The sequence below is a fragment of the Macrobrachium nipponense genome, chromosome 39 (assembly GCF_015104395.2).
Source record: "Macrobrachium nipponense isolate FS-2020 chromosome 39, ASM1510439v2, whole genome shotgun sequence".
NCBI lineage: Eukaryota > Metazoa > Arthropoda > Malacostraca > Decapoda > Palaemonidae > Macrobrachium > Macrobrachium nipponense.
The window spans coordinates 59,507,892-59,527,203 of NC_061099.1; the positions used below are offsets into that span (position 1 = coordinate 59,507,892).

Below are 19,312 nucleotides of genomic sequence, written 5' to 3' on the forward strand. Positions count from 1 at the left end.
CAAAGTTGAATCCCTTTTATCGGATTCCAGGAAGAGAATATTCTGAGGGTCAATATTCGCATCTCTTTTTGCCGCAAACTTCATGAAATCCATAAAGTTAGGGTTTTGAGAATCCCTGAGGAAGCGAACACAGTCTTCGTTTGTACTGATTGGGAGAGCTGGGACTGGGGATCCGAAGGGGACGAAGGCCCAGTTCCAGAATCAGGGGGTTACCAATTGCTCTTCGGCCAGTCTGGGGCTACTAGAGCACTCGACCCTTGAATGTCCTGAGTTTGTTCAATACTTTTATCATAAGGAGATTCACTGGAGGGAAGACGTAAATCTTCCCCCAGTTGTTCCAGTCTAGAGCTAGGGCGTCCGTGGCGTAAGCCAGAGGGTCCAGGTTGGGGGCTACATAACACGGTAGTTTGTGGTTCGCTTGGGATGCGAAGAGATCCACCTGTAGCCCTGGGACTCTTTGAAGGATCCATTGAAACGAACTTTCGTCTAGTGACCATTCCGATTCTAGGGGTACTGATCGGGATAGGGCGTCTGCTATGACGTTTCTCACTCCAGCTATGTGGGTGGAGGAAAGATGCCAACTGAATTTGTCTGCCAGGGAGAAGATGGCTATCATGACGTGATTTAGATGACGTGACTTGGAGCCTCCTCTGTTTATGCAATGTACTACCACTGCGCTGTCCAGGACTAGCTTTATGTGGGAGTACTTTGGTGGGAGTAATCTTTTCAGAGTCAAGAACACTGCCATTGCCTCCAGTACGTTTATATGGAACTGACGGAACTGGGGTGACCAAATCCCTTGGACCTTTTTGACTTGGGAGTACCCTCCCCAGCCGCTTAAGGAGCGTCTGTGTGGATGGTGATCCCTGGTGGAGGGAACTGAAGGGTACTGACACTGATAGATTCTTGACTTTTGCCCACGGCCGAAGCCGATTCTTTAGAATCAGAGGCAACTGAGGATAGCTTGTCCCTGGACCTGACATTTGCTCGTGAGCGCCAGATCCTGGTTAGGTCTTTCAGTTTGGCTTTCATCAAGATGTTCGTTACTGATGCAAACTGGAGAGAGCCGAGGATCCTTTCCTGAGCTCTCCTGGATGCTAGTTTGTGACTTAGAAATTGCTTGACTGACTTCGCTATTTCTTTCCTTTTGGTAGATGGAATCGACAGAGTGTGTGAGGATAGATTCCATTGAATGCCTAGCCACTGAAAGTTTGACTCTGGAGTGAGTCTCGACTTGGACTTGTTTATCTTGAATCCTAGATATTCTAGGAACTGGATCACTTCAGTGTGGCCTTGTTGCATTCTTCGACTGATGGGGCCCAGATCAACCAATCGTCGAGATACGCCACTACCATAATCCCTTGCGCTCTGAGCTGTTGCACTACTACTTCCGCTAGCTTCGTGAACACCGTGGGTGCCACGTTGAGCCCGAATGGAACTACCTTGAAGGAGAATGTCTGGTCTCCTATCTTGAATCCAGATACGGACGGAAGTGTCTTGCAATAGGGATATGATAGTAGGCGTCTGTAAGATCGATAGAGGTGGTGACGGCCCCACGGGGAAGTAAGGTCCGCACCTGTGAGATCGTGAGCATCTTGAACTTGTCGCAGCGGATGGCTAAGTTTAAGCGGGACAAGTCTAAGATTACCCTTCTTTTGTGTGAGCCTTTCTTTGGCACGCTGAACAAGCGACCTTGAAATTTTAACCTCTTGACTTTGGCTATAGCTCCTTTCTGAAGGAGGTCCTCTGCGTACTCTGTCAATTCTTTGGAAGGAAGTTGACGGAAAGGTCTGGCTGGAGGTGGGTCGTCAAACCAGCTCCAACCCAGCCCTTTTGTTTTGGACACTATGCTCTGAGCCCACTGGCTGAAGTTCCACCGGTGGCGAAAGTGAAACAGCCTCCCTCCTACCTGAAGTTCTTCATTGTTTCTGGTAACCACCTCGGCCTCTCTGAAGTGCTTTCCCCTATTGAAGGGGCCTCCCGATCCTCTCCCACGAAAGGACGCTTACCTCTGCCTCCCTTGCCCGCCCGACGCGGTCATACTTCTGAAGAAGAACTTGACTCTCGAAGGCTTGATTGTAAGTGGAGAGATGGCGTATGAGGTGGATGGGTTGAGGCTGAGGGGATATCACATAAATTGGCTGTGATTGACCTTTAGACGTGGAGGGTTGGGCTGTCTGCACTAACGGCATTGCTGGAACTTGTTGAGGGAAAGCGTGGTTGCTTCTTTTGGTAAGGTTGGAAACGTCTGGGTTTCCTCTGTCCCTTACCTTTAGGTGTCAGGTCTTGCCTCCTCCTAGCCGTAAGACCCCAACGGTCTTTAAGGCTCTGGTTCAACCTCGTAGCCCTCTGCCTGTACTTCCTTAACCATAGCCTCTGGGAAGAGATCTGCGCCCCAGATGTTAGAAGAGAGTAACCTATTCGGTTCATGTCGAATGGTTGCCTCTAGCAGGACATGCTTTCTACAATTCGTTCTAGCAGTGGCAAAAATCGAACTATATCTGACTGCACCGTTTGAGTCAGGGCTTGGTCATAAGCTTAAAAATTGGTTCTGAACCATAAGCCATGGTTGCTACCTCAGACATAGCCATCGAGTTGATTGATCTGGCTAGTCGTGATTTTGAGTCAAATTCAGCCTGAATAAGACTATCTGGGAGCCTGGGTAGCTTTTCACCAAACTGCTCCATAGCACAGTCCGGTTGGTTTGAGTTTGCCAGCTGAGAATGTATTCGGCAAGTCTTCCCACAATTCTCCGATTGAAGGGAGCAACGGAGATGTGGGATCTGCTTCTTTCAACTGAGGCATGGGTTCCCCCTTCTGGGCTGCTAAGATGGTCGACCTTGCTATCTTGGTTAGGAACGGGAGCGGGTACTCTCATCCATTGTGAAAATGGTAAAGGGACTTTTAAACAATGGTTGTATCTTGGTGTTTCGAACAATCCATGTCTCTAAACATCTGAGCCATTCTCTCTGAGCCTGGTCTCGAGAATAGAGGACTGTCTCCTTTGGTACCCTATCGTCCCGAACCATAGCCGAAGGCGTGAGCCTTGCGTAGCCTATGAAAGGAGGCTGTAGGCCTTCCGGGTAGAACTCGAAGTCCTCTATTCTTCGAGTTCCAAACTCCGGTATGGAGATGAGACCATCCTGGAAGGGGGCGTATGACGCTACTCTCCAAGGGTTGTTCATGGAGAAAGCGGGAAGCGAGTCATACGGAGGAAGCTGAGATCCACTAGTGTTGGAGAGTGAGGGAGAGGCTAGAGGGGCTTCTCTTAGCCCGCTATAACAGAATCCTGAGAAGTGATCCTGTCTGACAGGCGAGATATCATTTGTTCCATTACTACTCTTAATGGACCCCACTAGGTCGCCCACCTGTTGCAACAGGCCAGCATTGGAGTCCAAAGCCGGAGCTGCTGCGGAGGTGGAGGGGAGGCTCTGAATAGGAACCAAAGGTAGTGGAACTGGTGAAACTGCCGGGGTGCGAGATCTCTCCTTGGGTTTACTTTTCGAGGACTTAGAGCCGGAGCTAGACCCTTTAGACCTGTCTGGGCCGGGATTACGAGCCGGAGACTTACGCGAGGAAAGAAGAACGAGGACGTCTTCTTCGAAGACGATGACGTCTTAGTCAAGGTCATCACTTTAGACTTGATCTTAGGTCTAACCGAAGCCTCAGGAGGAGTATATAATTCATCACCCGTAAAGCCTTGGAAGGATGGAGAGGTTGCAGGGGTAGAAGAGACAGTCACACCCAAGGGTGACCCTTGGGTACCTGCATTACTTACCTCGACCAACAGGTCGTCTATACCTACCATCGGTTCAACATTAATATCCAGGGTTGCGACATCCGTGGAGATATCCTGGTCTTGTTCAGTTAAGGAGGCCGCCAGCTGTTGTTGGATGAAGGCAATAGTCGGGTCCGCCTCTACTGGGTCGACGTACCCTGTCGCCTTGCCTCCGGGAAAGATTAATAGTGCTAATCGCTTCTCAAGTATGTAGGGCTGACCCTTGGCGGCGTTCTTGCCAAAACCACCGACCCAGGCCCGCAGGGTAAGCCAGTGCTGTATCCCTTACTGCCGGAGCCTGTTAAGAGAGGGCGTATTTTAGATTTAAGAATCACTTAAAACTAAAACTTAGAGTATAACTTAAACTAGATGCCTTAAGTTAAAGTAAATGATGAAAACTTAAGTACTAAAAGAAGCGGAGCAGCTACGGGAGATGGAATACTTACTCCTTCCAAAAGCTGGCTCACCAGATCGTAACATATGGTACACGTCTCATGGTACCAGACCTGGATGTCCCCGTGCGGAGTCGCGCATGGAGCATGGGACCGGCAAACTTCGTGTCCACAGGGGTCCTGAAGTGTAGCGGAACATCCCGGATGCTCACAGTTGGTGGCCTGTAAGTGGGAAGACACATGAGTATCTTAAAGGGGTATCACTTACAGACTAAAGGACAAAAGAACTCCGTTACATGCCGGAGCTCGGAAAAAAATTTGGGCATAACCCCTCCCTGCTTCGCCTGAATAGGCTATAATCCCGGAGAGATCCGGTAAAATATGAAAGGGAGGGGGGGGGATGGTTTAAGATACTTAAGATAAACTTAAAGATAACTTAAACCTAAACACAAGCGAACCGGACTAGGTCCAGTTGAAGCGGAGTGTAGAAACTCAGCAATACGGTGAAGGTTAGTAGAGACCTACTGTATGCTCCGGTCCATCTAGTGGGTGGACTAGCTCTTCCGCTGGATACCAGGACTCCGATCAGGGAGGAGCTCTAGTAAGGAGGGAAGGGCGAGAGGACATACAGGCTCGAGCTAGCCCGGAGCGACAAGGCAGTAACGGAGGGGGGGAGGCCCCCCCCCCCCCCCCTCCCCCCCCCCCCCCCCCCCCCCCCCCCCCCCCCCCCCCCCCCCCCCCCCCCCCCCCCCCCCCCCCCCCCCCCCCCCCCCCCCCAGGGCCCCCCACAACGTACCCACCCGGCCGGACCGAGAAGCGGAGAGGTCGGGACCAGTCTGGGTCTGTCCGACTCCCTAGCCCCTCCGGCGGAGGGGAGAGGGGGAGGCAGGCTCGGGTATGTGGGGCGAGCATGGCAGACCGGCCCACCCCCGCCCGACTCTATGGAAGAGCGGGAGGGGGGGGGACTGGGCAGGCGTCTGGCTGTCCCGTGATCACGCAGTGACCACGAGGCGGTAAACTGAGATACGGTAACCCAAGCCTAGGCCAACCAACTGATCAGAGAGAAGCTATCGGGAAGCAACCTGAACTGAAAAGCGGTAGTATATAGGCCCACAGGGCTAAAACCAACTGATCAGAGAGAAGCTATGTGGAAGCAACCGAACTGATCAGCGGTAGAATAGGCTCTATGAGCCGGGACCTAGGCTAAGCCAGACGCCAAACTAACCTAACAATGACAAAATATATATATCTAAATAAAATAAAAAAATGAAAGAAAGAAGGTAAAATAGCAGGAGAAAAAATCCAGGAGTGTACGACTAACCCGAAGGCAAGTCTACCACTCAAAGCTAGTCAGGGGCCGATACTAAGAACCTGGACTAGGATCTGGATAGAAAAAAGCCTACATAAGGTGATATACATGCATGCATGATAACCTGAGTAGACCTTAAACTAAATAAAGCGGATAATCAAAAATAGAGCGTAAACGAATAAGGGATGTTCTAGGTATGGGAGACCAAGAACGAAACCCATCACGCGGCAGGACCATGCTGCCATGCTTCCGACCCCGAGAAACGTATTTATACCTAAAAAAACGGCAAATACTGTCTCAGGGACGGAAAAAAATCAACTAACCGTAAAATACTGAGTACTTAACTTAGCTGCTGCAATAGCTGCACGCTCCATTATCGAAAATCCGAAGAAAGGGCACAAAATACACAGAGAGAAAAATAACACGTGTGACTCGTGCGAGCTAACTGAAAAGGATGGCCACCAGAGGCGCAGCAGTCGGCAGCATGGGATGGAGTAGTAGTTTAGTACGAGCTGCTCTCTCGTGGTGGGACGGCTCCCCTCTTGGAGGGTTTTGTAGTGGGAGATTTCTATTGGCATTTGGCTCGTGGTAGTGGTCTCACTCGCCTAGTGTTCATACCGACACCCTCCTAGAGGGTGAGCGAGTCAGTTATACTGACCTTTTCTTTATTTTATTTATTCTCTGGTATGTGTTAGTACATTTACCCTAGAAATAATAGATTAAAGGATATTTCGCGCAAGCGACACGAGCTGAGCCCAGAAATTACTTTTAAGGCAAAACTATTACTGGCAGCTTGAGTATGTAACTGGCTTGTTCACGAATTTGAATCAACGCAATAATAAAACAGGAAAAAACTCATCCTGAAAGATTTCAGCCTGAAGGCTACCAAATATGCATTCCAGTGGCTGTTTAAGTAATATTCAAAATCCAGTAATATAACTAGAAAATAATGAAAAAACTGCCATAAGTACTCAGTGTTTACACCAAGAACAGCAGAAAATGAATGAGGTTATCAGCCGAGTCGTTCCTAGTATGTATTCCTGTTAGTGGGCGGGCTGTTCATATACACAAAGTATTAAAGCGCTACCCATGAAAATTTTAATCAAAGCTGCCATACGACTGGAACTATAGCTGTGTAATTACTTGGTAAGTTATTTATATAAAAACATTTTTTTTTTTCAACAGCTGGACACCATGTACTCCAACCATGAATCTTCAGCTTTTAAGGTCATATCGTTTTGAAACATACATTTTCCATGTCAGTGCACAAGTTTCTGCTTAACAAAGTACAAGCTTCTTACGCCTATTGTAAGTTTCTGTTCTCTATACCAATGGCTCTACCAATATGACTTTTTTATTTACCCATACACTTCCCATCTTTCTTCATTTTACCCATGGTGTAGATAATCTTGTTCATACTGCTCTCTCAAACTCATGCTTCACAGTCCAGTGAGTCCTTTAAGTAACAAAAATGCTCTATCTTGCAATGAATTTCCAGCAATGAAAATCTGGTCATTACCTCACCTGTTTTGTTTCTGCCAAAACCAAGACGTCTATGGCTAGGTATTAAACCTATACTACCGTAACTTTTAAGAACCAAACAAATACTTGGAGGCCTAGACACAGTCTTAACTCCAAAACTTTTATACAGCACTGCTTATCTTGAAGAAACCAACTTTCCGTTGCCTTTCAATCTTGTAGGCAAACATCTCAACCTTGGGGCAACATATCTATGAACTTAAACTTGTGAAATAAAAAGAGACCAGCAGGTCTCCTATTAAAAGTTACCTAGGATCCTACCTAGACCAGCAGGTCTCCAATTAAAAGTTACCTAGCATCCCACCACTACCAGAGACACCAGCTGATTAGGTACTTGTGTGGTTGGGAAACTGTTTAAACAAAAACTAATTTTACAATTTATTAATAAATGGAATAATTATATGAAATATGCATTTATGAAACTTGAAATATGTGATCACAAAATATCATAACCCTGTCACTGAAACTACTAAATATGACATGACAATCTGGGTAATACAACAAAAAAACATATAGAAAAAACTCCCACCAACAGTGAATGACACATGCTCATCAGTATTTATGTAGAAAAATACCAAATTACAATAAAGCGAGGAGTAAAAAAAGATAAGAAAACCAAACAACCTACACATCAAACAAAACAAAAATTGTAAACATTAAATAAAAATGTTAGTAAACAGAAGTACTAGGAACCAACCTCAGAACTGTTAACCCTACCGATGCCAAGCACCAAAACCAATTTACCACCACATACCAAATACCAAACAAAACCTGGAACTATGACTAGCTGGGCCAAAAGTGTGATTTTCAAAAATATTAAGGGTGATCACATACAAACACAACTGAAAATAAGATTGCAATCCCAGATATTAACAGGGTCAAAGGATATTACTTACAAGTGATCACCTTAATAGGGATAACAGGGAAAAGAATGAAACATAGTTGAAGCACTAGTGACACAAGAAAGTCTGGGGATTTTGCTCAACTGTTAAGAGTTCTAAATTGTCATTACATACTTTTATTATGCTTAATAAACATTGTTAATAATCACTCAAACAACTGAGTTAATATTTTTAACTCTCATATGGCTGACCCAAAAGGCTCGTTCTTTGTGCATATGTTAGATGGTACTTAGTTAATTAAAACTTATAACAAAACTCCCTTGAAGAACTGTGTATTAAAGTTAATACTTGCTGTTGGTTGAAAACTGGACAGTCACATACAATAGGTTTTACTGTAATTGATTCTGCAATTGGGTAATTTGGGTCAGACAAGGGTGACTAATTAAAAAAAATGCTATATTACTTCACTGTGGTTCATTTTGGAATGAAGAAGACCACATCCTAACAATGAGCTTGATCTGTTTAAATTTCTTATCATCAATTCATTAATCTGTTTAAATTTCTTATCCTCAATTCAATATTCCAGAGATAAAAAAAATCACATACAGGAATACGGTAGGTACATATAGTTGCTCTGGGCAAAGTATAACGGCAGCTTTTGCTGTTGTATCATACATGTGTAAAATGAAGAAACTGGGGTAATTAATCTCTGGAGTTCCACACATATATGTTACTGTTCTTCTTCTGGATAAAAGACTACATTGTGGTACCCTAAAATACCACAAATTTGGACATACATGAGTGAAATGAAGTTTTCATAGTAAAACTAATATTGTAATACTTACCTGAACACCTGAATTAGCCCTGGTTACTGACCAGCCTGAACTATATCCTCACATATTTCCCCACTAAGTGGGTAATTTTAACTGTCAGCGTTACCAACGCTGCAGGTAAAATCTAGTCAAATGAGTTACCTAAGTTACTGTTGGCAACGCTGCTGCAAATACCAGCCACCAGAGGCTTCTCCCCTCAATTGAATCATTCACTATCAAATTGAAGTGGGGAGGAGGGTGGGAATCATTCAGGTGTTCAGGTAAGTATTACAAATTAGTTTTACTATGAAAACTTCATATTGCAATACACTCCCTGAACACCTGAATTAGCCCGATTAACAAAATTTAATGGAGATGGGATCAATCTAATTCAGCCTGACCTGTCCACGGAGCATACGCAGGTAACTCATAATCAACCTACCATGTATAAATGTATGTATCCTCACCTAATTATCTAACCCAGTAGGTGAGTATGTTTGCAAAGAAAGCACCTCAACGTCAGTGTTGAGTCTAAGGTACCTTCTGAGTCTGCAGTACCTTCCATGTGATAATCTATACTTCTTATTCATGGAGGTAAAAACAATTCTCACCTGGGTCATCCAACTCAGTAGGTGAAGATGCTTGCAGAGGAAGTACCTTACCGTCAGTGTTGAGTCCAAGGTACCGCCTGAGTCTGAAGAACCTCCCATGTGGCATTCTATACCTCTCATGTATGAAGGGGAAACAATGAACCTCCCATGTAGCTATCTAGCCTCTCATGTATGGAGGGGAAACGGTGAACCTCCCATGTGGCTGTCTAGCCTCTCATGTATAGAGGAACCTCCCATGTGGCTATCTAGCCTTTCTTGTATGGAGGCAAAGTTGAGTTTGCAGGACCTCGCTGCTGCTCCTTGGCGCAGATGACTTGTGCTGATGACATTGTAGTTATTCCAACATGACCATCGGGATCTACCTAACCTCAGGGGCCTAAAGGAACAATACAGTCAGTCTAAGCTTGATCAACAAAAACACTTGAGTTCATTTAGACTATCATTGACTACCTGAAGTTCTAACATCCTAACGATAACAAGCTAGCTACAAAACTAAGTTACTGCAACGACAGGACCCAGAGTGTAACCTTTCTCTGAAGAAACTGAAAAAAACCCTAAGGGTAGAGCGTTGAGAAAAAAATCCACACCGACTCTCAAATAACTGCCTACACGATCACAGACATCGAAAAATTCCTCCCGAAAGCCGAAGGGTATCCATCCGCAATACTTTGCACCCTTGGACACGAAGCCCCAAATAGAAAGCTCCGAAAGCGATGAAGAACCAGTCGCAAGAAGAAACTGACTGCACTCTGGAAAAAGGAACGAGGTGGGCACCTAGGGGAAACCAAATAAGATTCTCGTACGCGGTAAAAGTTCCTCAGTACGTGACAAAAAAGAAAACTTTGAGCTCGAACCAGACAGTATGACGACGACGACACGAAATTGACCATCGAGGAGACAACTTGTTTCTAAAAGACCGTTGCCAAGTGCAAGAGGCGCTCTCAACAGAAACCTCTTATGGATGTCCGAAAGTGCCGAGGCAGATGATTTAACAAGAAGTAGGCCTCCTCTTCTTGACAAGAACATAGTAGAGCCAGCCGAAACCTAAGTGAAGAGGATGTCAAACATTCCAGTTTCTGAGAAACACCCCTCAACTCTCACAACATCCACATAAGACGATGATAAATTCCTGAACAAGTTGTACTCGACTGCGCAATCCCGCACCCTTCCCCCCCCACCCCCCCCAAGCACGATGACGTAACACTTGTCCGACCGCTGTCCAACCCCTCACAAGAGCCAACCATCTCCAGTTCCGCAATTCGTGTAAGAAGTAAATACTATGACATAACCCTGTGTAAGAAGTAAATACTATGACATAACCCTGAGTTAATTGCGCTCGACTGCGCATACCCTCGACTACCCAGTGACGTTAATGTTACACCTGAGCCGAATATACATTGGTGATGCACGACCACCTCTACGAGTAAACAAAACACTGTTGCGCCAAACGTACACTAACCAAGATGATGACATAACCTTGAGCCAGTCTCTCTCATCTGCGAAAACCCCGCACCAGCCAGTGACTATGACATGACACCTGGCTGACTACAATGGGCGAGCAACGCCCCCTAAAGCGAAGAGGTCGCAAAACGCGATCCAACTAACGCCGGTTACACCAATAGTAAATAGGATGGAAGTATGGAGCTGAAGGTACATTGATCAAGTCAAGGGAGGAAGTACTCCCTGAAACCCAAATTGAACACCTTGAAGGATTATTGGAACTATTCATAGGAAAAGGCTGAGAAAGAAGGAGAGAAACAAGGAAGAAGCCACACTCAGAGTAACCACCGGAGCACCTGATACCGTCGTTGTGCGGGTGGAGAAAACTTTGTGCCGTACGCACCAAGGGTGCCTGACAGGCTACGAACTGCGGAACCAATGGGAACCGAAGAAGGAAATTACCAGCTACACTATTGAAAGGAGGACATGAACACGTTACTAATGATAGTGCAGGCAAACTGACAACTTCCGTAGCCCAAGCAATACCCGCGATAGGCAGGATATACGTCTCCAACCCCGAAAGCATAAAATGGGAACTGAAGGACGATTACCAGCTACTCTATGAAAGGAGAGGCTGAAGACACAAACTATACTAACACAGTCAACAATGGCGAAGACGAATTGCCGACTTCCGTAGACGCCGCAAGACTACGGCGGACAATTACGTCTCAAACCCAGTACAGGAGGATAAAAATACGTAGTGTGGAAATTCCGAAACCGCCTTTGAGCATCAAGACCAGCAGCCTGAGAACTACGGGATCGGTGGAAGCTGCTAAGAATACAGCCCCGCCAAAATTACTTCCCTCAACCCCGAAGAGAGAGAGAGAGAGAGAGAGAAAGAGAGAGAGAGAGAGAGGAGAGAGAGAGAGAGAGAGAGAGAGAGAGAGAAGAGAGAGAATCTTCAAAATCCCCAAATTTCAGGATGAAACAGTGAAAAAACCGTTTGCTCTGGTGTGTTAATGGCAAAGAAACAGGATGAAAGAGAGACGACCCCGACGCGATCTCTGAAGAATGACCAAATAAAGAAGACTGTGTACAGACATGGTAAGTTTCAGGAGGAATTGGGAAAGAAAGAAACTAGACAGACTCTGTTCCCCATGATAACCTTGGCAAACATCATTAAAAACTCAGAAAAATTCCTCAAGACGTGATCATGAATACAATCCGTATTCAAACTACTGTAATTCATCTTACAATAAATTTATTTTACGATGGGGTTGGTAATTAAAATCGACACTATTACATTTTGAAAATATGTTTCTATCTCGCGCGCAGCTGGCTCAGGCAGCCGCGTGCAGTCAGGCAATGAGATGGTTTCAATACCCAATTTTGGCCAAACGCCAAGTATTGGGACTAAGAGGTCATTCAACGCTGAAAAGGAAATTGACAGTAAAAGGTGTAACAGGAGGAAAAACCTCTCTGTTGCACTATGAACCAAGTGTTAGATGGTGGAAAGTAAGATGAAGAAAGAGAATATGAAAGGAGGAAAGTAAATGGAAGGAAGAGAGAGAGAGAGAGAGAGAGAGAGAGAGAGAGAGAGAGAGAGAGAGAGAGAGAGAGAGAGAAGGAAATTGACAGTAAAAGGTGTAACAGGAGGAAAAACCTCTCTGTTGCACTATGAATCAAGTGTTAGATGGTGGAAAGTAAGATGAAGAAAGAGAATATGAAAGGAGGAAAGTAAATGGAAGGACCTTACCTTACAGACCTTACATCTTGTTCGGGTTGCCCCAGGTCCCTCAGTGTGAGGCACCTCTAATGTCTACCAGAGAGTTGCTAGTACATCTTCCGGTATATTTTGCATCTTCCAATCTTGGATGGTCTGGGATGCAGTTTAGATATTTGTCGAGCTTATTCTTAAACACATCTACGCTCACTCCTGATATATTCCTCAGATGAGCTGGCAACGCATTGAATAGACGCTGCATTATCGATGCTGGTGCGTAGTGGATTAATGTCCTGTGTGCTTTCCTTATTTTTCCTGGTATAGTTTTGGGCACTATTAATCTACCTCTGCTTGCTCTTTCTGATATTTTTAGTTCCATGATATTTTCTGCTATTCCTTCTATCTGTTTCCAGGCCTGAATTATCATGTAGCGTTGTCGTCTTCGTCCTTTCTAGACGTATAAATTTTCTTGTTAAGAATTTTGGTAGTCTTTACCCCAGTAGTCTAGGTCCTTAACTTCTTCTAATTCTAGCTGTAAAAGGAACCTTTGTACACACTCTATTTGTGCAATATCCTTTTGATAGTGTGGGTACCATATCATATTGCAATATTCAAGTGGACTACGAACATATGTTTTATAAAGCATAATCATGTGTTCAGCTTTTCTTGTTTTGAAGTGCCGTAACAACATTCCCATTTTTGCTTTACATTTTGCCAACAGAGTTGCTATTTGATCATTGCATAACATGTTCCTATTCATCATCACACCAAGGTCTTTAACTGCTTCCTTATTTGTGATGGTCAATTCATTATTAGGTCCCTTATATGCATATAGCTTTCTTTCTCTGTCTCCATAATTTATTGATTCAAATTTATCAGAGTTAAATACCATCCTATTTACCTCTGCCCAATCATATACTTTGTTAAGGTCTCTTTGTAGAGCGTTCCTATCTTCATCACAAGTAATTTCTCTACTTATTCTTGTGTCATCTGCGAAACTACTCACTACCGAATCCTTAACATTATTGTCTATGTCTTCAATCATAATAACAAACAGTATTGCAGCTAACACCGTACCTTGCGGCACACCGGATATTACCTTGGCTTCATCCGATTTCTCGTCGTTTGCAATAACTATCTGTTTCTGTTGTGTAAAAATTCTTTTAACCATCTTCCTACTTTATCCACGATATTGTGTTTTCTAATTTTCTTCGCTAATATATTATGGTCTACTTTATCAAAAGCTTTGCAAAGTCTAAATAAACCACATCTGTTTCATTTCCGCTTTTCATATTTTTGAATATGTTCTCACGGTGGACTAACAGTTGGGTTTGTGTACTTTTTCCGGGTACGAAACCATGTTTGTCCTTTATTAAACAAATTATTTTTTATTAAATGTTTCATAATATTTTTCTTCATTACCCTTTCATACACTTTCATAATATGTGATGTAGACTCACAGGCCTATAATTACTTGCCTCTAGTCTTGATCCACTTTTGAAAGTAGGGGTAATATATGCTAATTTGTGCTCATCATAAATCTGCCTGTATCTACACTTTGTCTTAATAATATTGCAAGTGGCTTTGCGATAGAATGAACTACTTTCTTTAACAAAATAGCAGGAATTCCATCAGGCCCTGCAGCAGCTCCATTTTTAATTTCATTAATAGCCTGCACAATATCAGCTTCATTAATATCTATGTCAGCTAAATATTCACTATTTTCATCCCTTACTTCTATATCATTATCTTCATTATCTATTCTAGGGGTGAATTCTCTCTTATATCGTTCTGCCAGTATGTTGCAAATTTCCTTTTTTTCATTCGTTAATCTCCCTTCAATTCTCAGAGGGCCTATTTCTATTCTTCTTTTATTCATCTTCTTCGCATATTGAGTATAATAGTTTGGGTTTTGCTTGATATTTAATAGGGTTTTTTTCTTCCAAGTCCCGTTTTTCATTTTCTTTTGATTGTATAATCTTTTGTTCTGCATTTTCTATCTTACTCTTTAGTTCTATAACTTTCCATGCATTTTTTTCTTTTGCAAGACCTTTTTTCCACTTTCTGCTTTTCTGGAACAAGATCCTTCTTGAGAGAGAGAGAGAGAGAGAGAGAGAGAGAGAGAGAGAGAGAGAGAGAGAGAGAGAGGAAATTGACAGTAAAAGGTGTAACAGGAGGAAAAGCCTCTCTGTTGCACTATGAATCAAGTGTTAGATGGTGGAAAGTAAGATGAAGAAAGAGAATATGAAAGGAGGAAAGTAAATGGAAGGAAGAGAGAGAGAGAGAGAGAGAGAGAGAGAGAGAGAGAGAGAGAGAGAGAGAGAGAGAGAGAGAGAGAGAGACCAAATTACAATTGTGTAACTTCTCCACCTCCACAACTTTACAATATCTTCTAAATTAATAAGTATCATCTTAACGATATATACGTATATAACTATGTACAGCCATGAACAACCGGATGAGATACTTTGCTTGCTAATACGATGGAATCCTAGCAACATCCGTTATTGTATTCAAACCACGTACAACAGTAAACACTTACAGTATTTATGTTATAAATGTAGCTGAAGCTGATAAGGTAATATTACAGGCTTCGGCAACATGAATAAAATTCTCCAACATTTATGTGAATTATAAACACAGTCATGGTAAAAAGAAAACTAATAGCATGGAAGAGCTCATTACTGTTGTTTTCACACTGACAAAGATAAATTACGTAAAGCTCGTAACACCGATGAGAGAGTGAAAATGAACGGAATCACTGAAAATTACGCAACCTCTCAACAGAGGGGAAAAGAGTAGTTGCAATAAGACATATTAGTCAAATTTGTACTTGAAATTACGTCGTGAGACAAACACTATGACTTTGTTCCAATAGAAGTAAAGTATCCAGATATTGATTTATGCTAACTATGATCAAGAACATTTGCTGAGCCCCAATGAGATGGTTGCATCTGGAGTGAAGGAATTGACTAGTCGGCATCTCTGCCTGTCTGGGACACGTGCCCCCCTCCCCTTCCCCCACAACCAAGTAGGGCTATGCGTTAACAGCAACTTGTAATTGTAATTCCATTGAATTGTAATCAATTACACATATTCAAGGTAATTTAAGTTTAAATCTTAACCTATCTCACATCAAATTTTACATGTAATTTTGATGATCCAACTGGTAATTATATTCGTAACCGTAATTGGCATGAGGCATCATGTAATTACTGACGGAAATTAGTCTGCTAAGTTGATGAAAACGTCATATACTACCGAATTCCATTACCAGAAGGAACATTCTTGGAAAGTAATGAAATATACAAATTCTTATGATTTCTGATTTATATTATACATGATACCATTAACAGCTATGTTAAAATGTCATAGTTAAAAGACCGCCTTACCGCTTGACCACTGCAAGGCAAAAGCAAGGAACAGATGGGGGAGGAGCTTAGTTACGTCAGACCGAACCAGCCAATCAGGGCCAAGAAGCGCTTTGGGAATAACTATAGTACTTCCTCAATTTTCCTCGGCCAAGAATGAGTTAAAAAAGGGGTATTTCTGGGCTCAGCTCGTGTCGGCCTATGAAAGTATCCTTAATATCATTCTTTCTAGGTAAAATTAGCCTAAAATTACCAGAGAAAAACAAAATTAAGAAAATGTCAGTAAAACTGACTCGCTCACTCTTAAAAAGAAGTGTCGGTATGATATAGGGGCGAGTGTGGAACACTACCACGAGCCAAACACCAATTAGAACTTCCTATCAGAATCCCCCCAAGAGAGAGCTGATACCAACGGGCGATGCAGCCTCTACTACTACTACTAGAGGACGCCACGGACAGCAGCGCCCCTAGCGGACATCCTTAATTTTTAGCGCTAGCGACAAGTCGCCATTTTCTTGTGCTCGTGCTTTATTGGATTTTATCCGTACTATCTACGATGGAACGCTCTGCAATTGCCACGGCTAAGTTAAGTAACTCATAAGTAATATTTTACCACAGTTTTATCTTCCGGGTACCAGTATTTTCCTCTAAATAGGTCATATACGGTTCATCCCCGTTTGCTCGTGGCGGCCATGCCGCCTCGTAAGAATTCCCGGTCCTCCTCCATACTGGGACTTCTTATACTATGGGCTTACTTTATCACATTCATGTTTTACATCGAGTTTTTAGCTAGTTCAGCCCTCCTACCATTCTCTTAGCTTGGTATTTAGGGCTATTATTATTTTTCCGGCCCAGCATCCCGGCTCTTGCTCTACATCGGCTATCGCTGGCTCCGAGTAGGCTTCTGTTTCTTGGAACAGTCTGCCTCCTCCTGGGCTTCTTTCTCTTTTACTAAAAGTGTCTCTTCCACCTTTCGATGTATATTTATTATTTATTTAGGGTGTTAGGCTAGCCTAGGTGCTTGTTCCATGTATTGGTACAGCTTGGTTCACGTGGCCCTACCACGGTTGTGTTGCTCGCGGCCTAGGCCACTTGCGGTCACGTGTTCCATAGCACCTTACCCTGCCCCTTCCCTCCCTTTCTGATATCGGGAGGAGCTGGGGGACCCCTTGGTTGTTATGACAACCTCATCGCCTTCTCTCACCCTTTCGGAGGTGACCAGGGGTTCCTCCCAGCGAGGGGTATAGGGCGACCACTATGAGGTACCGGGTCTCCATGCGGGTAGTTGGTGAGGCGGGGAGGAGTAGGCCATCCCTCCCCTTTTCTCGCTCCCGCCGTGTTTCGCCGAGACCTTCTCCCCCCCCTCCCAGTGCTCAGCCACCTCCTTACGATACGAAAGGAGCCTTCCGTCGCAGCCGGGGCACCTTTGGTTATAGGTTACTGGCTCCGCTAGCGGGCAGGGTGGGTACTACGAGTGGTCGGTTGCTTGCCTACTATATCCATTATATCTCTCCCCCGCTACCGGAAGGGGAGCTTACCCCTTACCTACGCACTCTTCTCTAGTAGACGGGCGGAGAGAAGTTGTTTTATTATTGTTATTTTAAGGATATACCCTAATTATACAATATTTTACAATGAATTGTGTTGTTATTATTATATTTTATCAACCATCCCCGCCATTTTCGTCGTGGTTTCCATTACCACCACTCCTAGTTGGTTGCTTTTTGTGCTTCCGCCATCGGCGGAGCCATAGCCTATATACCAACCTGGTTACCACACGTATTTTGGCGGGGCTCTGGTTTTATCTAACTTATCGCTCCGGCACCAGCGGAGCATATGTTAGGCTGTAAGTGTTTACTTGGTACTCATGTACTTTTTTTCACTTACAGGCTACCAACTGCCAGGTCCCAGCCTGTAAACGCGACGCTGTAGGACCCCTGTGGACATGATGAATGCAGGTCTTCACGCCCCTTGTGCCACGTCGTTCAACGAGACGATTGTCTGGCACCCTGAAGCCTGCGCCATCTGCTACGACCTGGTCGTCAGCTGGGAGATGGGGTAAGTCCATTATAGGCTTACTTAGGATTTAACTAACAACTTCTAGTCGTAAGTTTGTTAACCCCGTTCCACAATTGGCAGCTAATCTCACCTTTCTTTCGGCGGTAGCGGTGTGTGAGGGAAGTCGCCCTCGCCACCCTGAAAGCGTGGGTGGGCGGCTTCGGGAAGAACGCCGCCCAAGGGCCAGCCCTACATTTTGGACAGGAAGCTGGCGTCCAGATCCCCTTCGCGGGAAGTCGACGGGTTACGTCGACCCCTTGTCCGCTGCCCCGCTGATAGCCTCCATCCAGCAAGACCTCCAGCAATCATTTGGGGTCGTAGCCTCCCCAGGAGTCGGTCCCGGACGTCGCTGCCCTGGACCTTAACCTTGAGCCCCATGGTGGTAGGTGGGGAGGAATTGTTGGTTGAGGTAGGTATGTCGGGCGCCCAAGGTCTTTCTTGGGCGCTCCTGGATCTTCTCCTGTCCCCTCTTCTTCCGCTTCATTCCAAGGCTTTGCGGGATCTGAGATCCCTATTCGCTCTCCCGCTCTCTCTGTACCTCCTAAGGAGAAGGGAAAGAGAGAACCGAAGACTTTATCTAAGTCGACTTCTAGGTAAGTCGTTCTTGTCTTCTTCGGCTAGGAAGTCGTCGACTTACTTCCTATGCCGATGCGGTGAAGCAAAGCCGAGCTCTTCTAATCAAAGAGCTCCAGAAGCAAGGCTTCGAAGGAGAAGGCTCGCGCTCCCACCGAGTCACTGCCTTCTCCCGCTCCACTGCTTCCACTCCGGCTATGCCGTAGGGGTAGCAAGCACCAGCACCTCGATCCCTCTACTTCTCAGCAGGGGTGATGGAACAGGTGGGCGTGCTAGTAGGCTCTCAAATCTCCGCACTGGGAACGCGGTTCGAGCAGATGTTTGCGCAGTTATCAAACAGTCTGTCTCAATCTGGACAGTCAATCCAGGATCTCTCTAATAGAATGAGAGAAAATGAGGACCGAGTAGCTGGGCTAGCTCAGGCTCCTCCCCCAGTCTCCCCAGCATCTAGCACGGGGATTCTTCAACTCCCGCCATATGACTCCTTGCCAGCTTTCTCTATGGAGAACCCATGGAGAGTAGCTGCCTACGCTCCATTTAAAGACGGAATGATCTCTATCTCGGAGTGTGGAACTCGAAGGATTGAGGACTTCAAGTTCTACCCTCGGGTCTGACGCAGCCTTTTCATCGGGTATGCTAGGCTGACGCCAACGGCTCTGACGAGAGAAGACAAAATCTCTAAGGAGTTCAGTCCTTTATAGTAGAGATCACGCCCAGCGGGAATGGGTTCACTGCCTTGAGGACTGGGGGAGTGTACTAAACACTAAACTCCAGGCCTACAAGAGTCCCTTCACTATTTTCGCGACGGAAGAGGAGGTTTCTCTTCCGTTCGCCACGAAATTAGTGGAGAAGTCCCTTCAGGCA

At 44.8% G+C, this 19,312-nt stretch overlaps 1 pseudogene; it reads right to left on the minus strand.

Moving 5' to 3' along the window:
* Positions 1-19,312, minus strand: part of LOC135210368 (ATP-dependent zinc metalloprotease YME1L-like) — a 365,863-nt pseudogene that overhangs the window by 53,333 nt on the left and 293,218 nt on the right.